The sequence below is a fragment of the Pseudophryne corroboree genome, chromosome 8 (assembly GCF_028390025.1).
Source record: "Pseudophryne corroboree isolate aPseCor3 chromosome 8, aPseCor3.hap2, whole genome shotgun sequence".
Lineage (NCBI taxonomy): Eukaryota > Metazoa > Chordata > Amphibia > Anura > Myobatrachidae > Pseudophryne > Pseudophryne corroboree.
In genome coordinates, this window is record NC_086451.1 from 376,946,559 (window position 1) to 376,954,058 (window position 7,500).

Below are 7,500 nucleotides of genomic sequence, written 5' to 3' on the forward strand. Positions count from 1 at the left end.
AACAAGATTCCAATGTCCAAGAGAAGGACTTTTAAAAGAGAATGGATGTCCTAAGGTCACTTGTTATTTTGCATGGTAGACTTATCCACAAATTAATATTCTTTTCATACAAAGTACAAGAAAATAAAATATTCAGAAGTGGGATTTGAACTCACACCTCTTTACAGAGACCAGAACACCCATTTAGAGGAAGAACGCAATCTTGAGTCTGGCGCCTTAGACCGCTCGGCCATCCTGACAAGTACATATGCTCATTAAATTAAGTTGCCAATAAAAGATTATAATGTACAAAAAAAGGATTTTGGGGTATCTTTCAGCCAAATAATATGTACTGCTTGAAAAAAGTAACATAAAATCAAGAACTTGGATTTATACAGTATACTACCGCTAAAGGTGAGCCATCACAATTAATACTTAAGAAAAACTGCTCAGGTTATAATGATATCCTTTATAATTACTATACAAATTATTTACTAAAATCTCTTTCAGAAAAAAACAGATTTATGTGTCTAGCAAGTAATTTTTGTAAACTTTTAGATATAGAGTCTGAGAGCCTGAATCTACTTTCTATTCCAATTTATTCTTTGTTTTATGATTTGTTTACTGAATACTGAAAGGGTGTTTTGCAAATAATACATTTGTGAAAACCTTTTTTCTACATGGAACTAAACTTAAGAATTTTTAAACCAGTCATTGTGTATTTATCACTTAGGAATAATGTCATTAATTCAACTCTATGGCAACAAGTGCAATATTGGTGTGTAGATGGGATATCATACAATTTCTCCCATTTTCAAACTATTCTGTTCCCTATGTTTCTTTAAATAATTAGGCTGCACATTGTTAGAAATAAATGGTAACAAGATTCCAATGTCCAAGAGAAGGACTTTTAAAAGAGAATGGATGTCCTAAGGTCACTTATTATTTTGCATGGTAGACTTATCCACAAATTAATATTCTTTTCATACAAAGTACAAGAAAATAAAATTGTCAGAAGTGGGATTTGAACCCACGCCTCGTTACAGAGACCAGAACACCCATTTAGAGGAAGAACGCAATCTTGAGTCTGGCGCCTTAGACCGCTCGGCCATCCTGACAAGTACATATGCCCATTAAATTAAGTTGCCAATAAAAGATTATAATGTACAAAAAAAGGATTTTGGGGTATCTTTCAACCAAATAATATGTACTGCTTGAAAAAAGTAACATAAAATCAAGAACTTGGATTTATACAGTATACTACCGCTAAAGGTGAGCCATCACAATTAATACTTAAGTAAACTGCTCAGGTTATAATGATATCCTTTATAATAACTATAAAAATTATTTACTAAAATCTCTTTCAGGAAAAAACAGATTTATGTGTCTAGCAAGTAATTTTTGTAAACTTTTAGATATAGAGTCTGAGAGCCTGAATCTACTTTCTATTCCAATTTATTCTTTGTTTTATGATTTGTTTACTGAATACTGAAAGGATGTTTTGCAAATAATACATTTGTGAAAACCTTTTTTCTACATGGAACTAAACTTAAGAAATTTTTAACCAGTCTTTGTGTATTTATCACTTAGGAATAATGTCATTAATTCAACTCTATGGCAACAAGTGCAATATTGGTGTGTAGATGGGATATCATACAATTTCTCCCATTTTCAAACTATTCTGTTCCCTATGTTTCTTTAAATAATTAGGCTGCACATTGTTAGAAATAAATGGTAATAAGATTCCAATGTCCAAGAGAAGGACTTTTAAAAGAGAATGGATGTCCTAAGGGCACTTGTAATTTTGCATGGTAGACTTATCCACAAATTAATATTCTTTTCATACAAAGTACAAGAAAATAAAATTGTCAGAAGTGGGATTTGAACCCACGCCTCTTTACAGAGACCAGAACACCCATTTAGAGGAAGAATGCAATCTTGAGTCTGGCGCCTTAGACCGCTCGGCCATCCTGACAAGAACATATGCCCTCTAAATTAAGTAGCCAGTAAAAGATTATAATGTACAAAAAAAGGATTTTGGGGTATCTTTCAGCCAAATAATATGTACTGCTTGAAAAAAGTAACATCAAATCAAGAACTTGGATTTATACAGTATACTACCGCTAAAGGTGAGCCATCACAATTAATACTTAAGAAAAACTGCTCAGGTTATAATGATATCCTTTATAATTACTATACAAATTATTTACTAAAATCTCTTTCAGGAAAAAACAGATTTATGTGTCTAGCAAGTAATTTTTGTAAACTTTTAGATATAGAGTCTGAGAGCCTGAATCTACTTTCTATTCCAATTTATTCTTTGTTTTATGATTTGTTTACTGAATACTGAAAGGGTGTTTTGCAAATAATACATTTGTGAAAACCTTTTTTCTACATGGAACTAAACTTAAGAATTTTTTAACCAGCCATTGTGTATTTATCACTTAGGAATAATGTCATTAATTCAACTCTATGGCAACAAGTGCAATATTGGTGTGTAGATGGGATATCATACAATTTCTCCCATTTTCAAACTATTCTGTTCCCTATGTTTCTTTAAATAATTAGGCTGCACATTGTTAGAAATAAATGGTAACAAGATTCCAATGTCCAAGAGAAGGACTTTTAAAAGAGAATGGATGTCCTAAGGTCACTTGTTATTTTGCATGGTAGACTTATCCACAAATTAATATTCTTTTCATACAAAGTACAAGAAAATAAAATTGTCAGAAGTGGGATTTGAACCCACGCCTCTTTACAGAGACCAGAACACCCATTTAGAGGAATAACGCAATCTTGAGTCTGGCGCCTTAGACCGCTCGGCCATCCTGACAAGTACATATGCCCATTAAATTAAGTTGGCAATAAAAGATGATAATGTACAAAAAAAGGATTTTGGGGTATCTTTCAGCCAAATAATATGTACTGCTTGAAAAAAGTAACATAAAATCAAGAACTTGGATTTATACAGTATACTACCACTAAAGGTGAGCCATCACAATTAATACTTAAGAAAAACTGCACAGGTTATAATGATATCCTTTATAATAACTATACAAATTATTTACTAAAATCTCTTTCAGGAAAAAACAGATTTATGTGTCTAGCAAGTAATTTTTGTAAACTTTTAGATATAGAGTCTGAGAGCCTGAATCTACTTTCTATTCCAATTTATTCTTTGTTTTATGATTTTTTTACTGAATACTGAAAGGATGTTTTGCAAATAATACATTTGTGAAAACCTTTTTTCTACATGGAACTAAACGTAAGAATTTTTTAACCAGTCATTGTGTATTTATCAGTTAGGAATAATGTCATTAATTCAACTCTATGGCAACAAGTGCAATATTGGTGTGTAGATGGAATATCATACAATTTCTCCCATTTTCAAACTATTCTGTTCCCTATGTTTCTTTAAATAATTAGGCTGCACATTGTTAGAAATAAATGGTAATAAGATTCCAATGTCCAAGAGAAGGACTTTTAAAAGAGAATGGATGTCCTAAGGGCACTTGTAATTTTACATGGTAGACTTATCCACAAATTAATATTCTTTTCATACAAAGTACAAGAAAATAAAATTGTCAGAAGTGGGATTTGAACCCACGCCTATTTACAGAGACCAGAACACCCATTTAGAGGAAGAATGCAATCTTGAGTCTGGCGCCTTAGACCGCTCAGCCATCCTGACAAGAACATATGCCCTCTAAATTAAGTTGCCAGTAAAAGATTATAATGTACAAAAAAAGGATTTTGGGGTATCTTTCAGCCAAATAATATGTACTGCTTGAAAAAAGTAACATAAAATCAAGAACTTGGATTTATACAGTATACTACCTCTAAAGGTGAGCCATCACAATCAATACTTAAGAAAAACTGCTCAGGTTATAATGATATCCTTTATAATTACTATACAAATTATTTACTAAAATCTCTTTCAGGAAAAAACAGATTTATGTGTCTTGCAAGTAATTTTTGTAAACTTTTAGATATAGAGTCTGAGAGCCTGAATCTACTTTCTATTCCAATTTATTCTTTGTTTTATGATTTGTTTACTGAATACTGAAAGGGTGTTTTGCAAATAATACATTTGTGAAAACCTTTTTTCTACATGGAACTAAACTTAAGAATTTTTTAACCAGTCATTGTGTATTTATCACTTAGGAATAATGTCATTAATTCAACTCTATGGCAACAAGTGCAATATTGGTGTGTAGATGGAATATCATACAATTTCTCCCATTTTCAAACTATTCTGTTCCCTATGTTTCTTTAAATAATTAGGCTGCACATTGTTAGAAATAAATGGTAATAAGATTCCAATGTCCAAGAGAAGGACTTTTAAAAGAGAATGGATGTCCTAAGGTCACTTGTTATTTTGCATGGTAGACTTATCCACAAATTAATATTCTTTTCATACAAAGTACAAGAAAATAAAATTGACAGAAGTGGGATTTGAACCCACGCCTCTTTACAGAGACCAGAACACCCATTTAGAGGAAGAACGCAATCTTGAGTCTGGCGCCTTAGACCGCTCGGCCATCCTGACAAGTACATATGCCCATTAAATTAAGTTGCCAATAAAAGATTATAATGTACAAAAAAAGGATTTTGGGGTATCTTTCAGCCAAATAATATGTACTGCTTGAAAAAAGTAACATAAAATCAAGAACTTGGATTTATACAGTATACTACCACTAAAGGTGAGCCATCACAATTAATACTTAAGAAAAACTGCTCAGGTTATAATGATATCCTTTATAATAACTATACAAATTATTTACTAAAATCTCTTTCAGGAAAAAACAGATTTATGTGTCTAGCAAGTAATTTTTGTAAACTTTTAGATATAGAGTCTGAGAGCCTGAATCTACTTTCTATTCCAATTTATTCTTTGTTTTATGATTTTTTTACTGAATACTGAAAGGATGTTTTGCAAATAATACATTTGTGAAAACCTTTTTTCTACATGGAACTAAACGTAAGAATTTTTTAACCAGTCATTGTGTATTTATCACTTAGGAATAATGTCATTAATTCAACTCTATGGCAACAAGTGCAATATTGGTGTGTAGATGGAATATCATACAATTTCTCCCATTTTCAAACTATTCTGTTCCCTATGTTTCTTTAAATAATTAGGCTGCACATTGTTAGAAATAAATGGTAATAAGATTCCAATGTCCAAGAGAAGGACTTTTAAAAGAGAATGGATGTCCTAAGGGCACTTGTAATTTTGCATGGTAGACTTATCCACAAATTAATATTCTTTTCATACAAAGTACAAGAAAATAAAATTGTCAGAAGTGGGATTTGAACCCACGCCTCTTTACAGAGACCAGAACACCCATTTAGAGGAAGAATGCAATCTTGAGTCTGGCGCCTTAGACCGCTCGGCCATCCTGACAAGAACATATGCCCTCTAAATTAAGTTGCCAGTAAAAGATTATAATGTACAAAAAAAGGATTTTGGGGTATCTTTCAGCCAAATAATATGTACTGCTTGAAAAAAGTAACATAAAATCAAGAACTTGGATTTATACAGTATACTACCGCTAAAGGTGAGCCATCACAATTAATACTTAAGAAAAACTGCTCAGGTTATAATGATATCCTTTATAATTACTATACAAATTATTTACTAAAATCTCTTTCAGGAAAAAACAGATTTATGTGTCTAGCAAGTAATTTTTGTAAACTTTTAGATATAGAGTCTGAGAGCCTGAATCTACTTTCTATTCCAATTTATTCTTTGTTTTATGATTTGTTTACTGAATACTGAAAGGGTGTTTTGCAAATAATACATTTGTGAAAACCTTTTTTCTACATGGAACTAAACTTAAGAATTTTTTAACCAGTCATTGTGTATTTATCACTTAGGAATAATGTCATTAATTCAACTCTATGGCAACAAGTGCAATATTGGTGTGTAGATGGGATATCATACAATTTCTCCCATTTTCAAACTATTCTGTTCCCTATGTTTCTTTAAATAATTAGGCTGCACATTGTTAGAAATAAATGGTAACAAGATTCCAATGTCCAAGAGAAGGACTTTTAAAAGAGAATGGATGTCCTAAGGTCACTTGTTATTTTGCATGGTAGACTTATCCACAAATTAATATTCTTTTCATACAAAGTACAAGAAAATAAAATTGTCAGAAGTGGGATTTGAACCCACGCCTCTTTACAGAGACCAGAACACCCATTTAGAGGAAGAACGCAATCTTGAGTCTGGCGCCTTAGACCGCTCGGCCATCCTGACAAGTACATATGCCCATTAAATTAAGTTGCCAATAAAAGATTATAATGTACAAAAAAAGGATTTTGGGGTATCTTTCAGCCAAATAATATGTACTGCTTGAAAAAAGTAACATAAAATCAAGAACTTGGATTTATACAGTATACTACCGCTAAAGGTGAGCCATCACAATTAATACTTAAGAAAAACTGCTCAGGTTATAATGATATCCTTTATAATTACTATACAAATTATTTACTAAAATCTCTTTCAGGAAAAAACAGATTTATGTGTCTAGCAAGTAATTTTTGTAAACTTTTAGATATAGAGTCTGAGAGCCTGAATCTACTTTCTATTCCAATTTATTCTTTGTTTTATGATTTGTTTACTGAATACTGAAAGGGTGTTTTGCAAATAATACATTTGTGAAAACCTTTTTTCTACATGGAACTAAACTTAAGAATTTTTTAACCAGTCATTGTGTATTTATCACTTAGGAATAATGTCATTAATTCAACTCTATGGCAACAAGTGCAATATTGGTGTGTAGATGGGATATCATACAATTTCTCCCATTTTCAAACTATTCTGTTCCCTATGTTTCTTTAAATAAATAGGCTGCACATTGTTAGAAATAAATGGTAACAAGATTCCAATGTCCAAGAGAAGGACTTTTAAAAGAGAATGGATGTCCTAAGGTCACTTGTTATTTTGCATGGTAGACTTATCCACAAATTAATATTCTTTTCATACAAAGTACAAGAAAATAAAATTGTCAGAAGTGGGATTTGAACCCACGCCTCTTTACAGAGACCAGAACACCCATTTAGAGGAATAACGCAATCTTGAGTCTGGCGCCTTAGACCGCTCGGCCATCCTGACAAGTACATGTGCCCATTAAATTAAGTTGGCAATAAAAGATTATAATGTACAAAAAAAGGATTTTGGGGTATCTTTCAGCCAAATAATATGTACTGCTTGAAAAAAGTAACATAAAATCAAGAACTTGGATTTATACAGTATACTACCACTAAAGGTGAGCCATCACAATTAATACTTAAGAAAAACTGCTCAGGTTATAATGATATCCTTTATAATAACTATACAAATTATTTACTAAAATCTCTTTCAGGAAAAAACAGATTTATGTGTCTAGCAAGTAATTTTTGTAAACTTTTAGATATAGAGTCTGAGAGCCTGAATCTACTTTCTATTCCAATTTATTCTTTGTTTTATGATTTTTTTACTGAATACTGAAAGGATGTTTTGCAAATAATACA

At 31.5% G+C, this 7,500-nt stretch overlaps 8 non-coding genes across 8 annotated transcripts; all 8 read right to left on the reverse strand.

Annotated features, from left to right (window-relative positions):
- Nucleotides 1–988: 988 nt before the first annotated feature.
- TRNAL-CAA (transfer RNA leucine (anticodon CAA)) lies at nt 989–1,097 on the reverse strand. The gene is made up of 2 exons: nt 1,060–1,097; nt 989–1,034 (listed from the first exon to the last, which is right to left on the reverse strand). It is a non-coding gene; the product is annotated as a tRNA-Leu (tRNA).
- Nucleotides 1,098–1,845: 748 nt separating this feature from the next.
- On the reverse strand, nt 1,846–1,954 carry TRNAL-CAA (transfer RNA leucine (anticodon CAA)). Its single transcript has 2 exons — nt 1,917–1,954; nt 1,846–1,891 (listed from the first exon to the last, which is right to left on the reverse strand). It is a non-coding gene; the product is annotated as a tRNA-Leu (tRNA).
- Nucleotides 1,955–2,703: 749 nt separating this feature from the next.
- Nucleotides 2,704–2,812, reverse strand: TRNAL-CAA (transfer RNA leucine (anticodon CAA)). Its single transcript has 2 exons — nt 2,775–2,812; nt 2,704–2,749 (listed from the first exon to the last, which is right to left on the reverse strand). It is a non-coding gene; the product is annotated as a tRNA-Leu (tRNA).
- A 749-nt stretch (nt 2,813–3,561) lies between these two features.
- TRNAL-CAA (transfer RNA leucine (anticodon CAA)) lies at nt 3,562–3,670 on the reverse strand. The gene is made up of 2 exons: nt 3,633–3,670; nt 3,562–3,607 (listed from the first exon to the last, which is right to left on the reverse strand). It is a non-coding gene; the product is annotated as a tRNA-Leu (tRNA).
- Nucleotides 3,671–4,419: 749 nt separating this feature from the next.
- On the reverse strand, nt 4,420–4,528 carry TRNAL-CAA (transfer RNA leucine (anticodon CAA)). Its single transcript has 2 exons — nt 4,491–4,528; nt 4,420–4,465 (listed from the first exon to the last, which is right to left on the reverse strand). It is a non-coding gene; the product is annotated as a tRNA-Leu (tRNA).
- A 749-nt stretch (nt 4,529–5,277) lies between these two features.
- TRNAL-CAA (transfer RNA leucine (anticodon CAA)) lies at nt 5,278–5,386 on the reverse strand. The gene is made up of 2 exons: nt 5,349–5,386; nt 5,278–5,323 (listed from the first exon to the last, which is right to left on the reverse strand). It is a non-coding gene; the product is annotated as a tRNA-Leu (tRNA).
- A 749-nt stretch (nt 5,387–6,135) lies between these two features.
- On the reverse strand, nt 6,136–6,244 carry TRNAL-CAA (transfer RNA leucine (anticodon CAA)). The gene is made up of 2 exons: nt 6,207–6,244; nt 6,136–6,181 (listed from the first exon to the last, which is right to left on the reverse strand). It is a non-coding gene; the product is annotated as a tRNA-Leu (tRNA).
- Nucleotides 6,245–6,993: 749 nt separating this feature from the next.
- TRNAL-CAA (transfer RNA leucine (anticodon CAA)) lies at nt 6,994–7,102 on the reverse strand. Its single transcript has 2 exons — nt 7,065–7,102; nt 6,994–7,039 (listed from the first exon to the last, which is right to left on the reverse strand). It is a non-coding gene; the product is annotated as a tRNA-Leu (tRNA).
- Between the last annotated feature and the right edge of the window lie 398 nt (nt 7,103–7,500).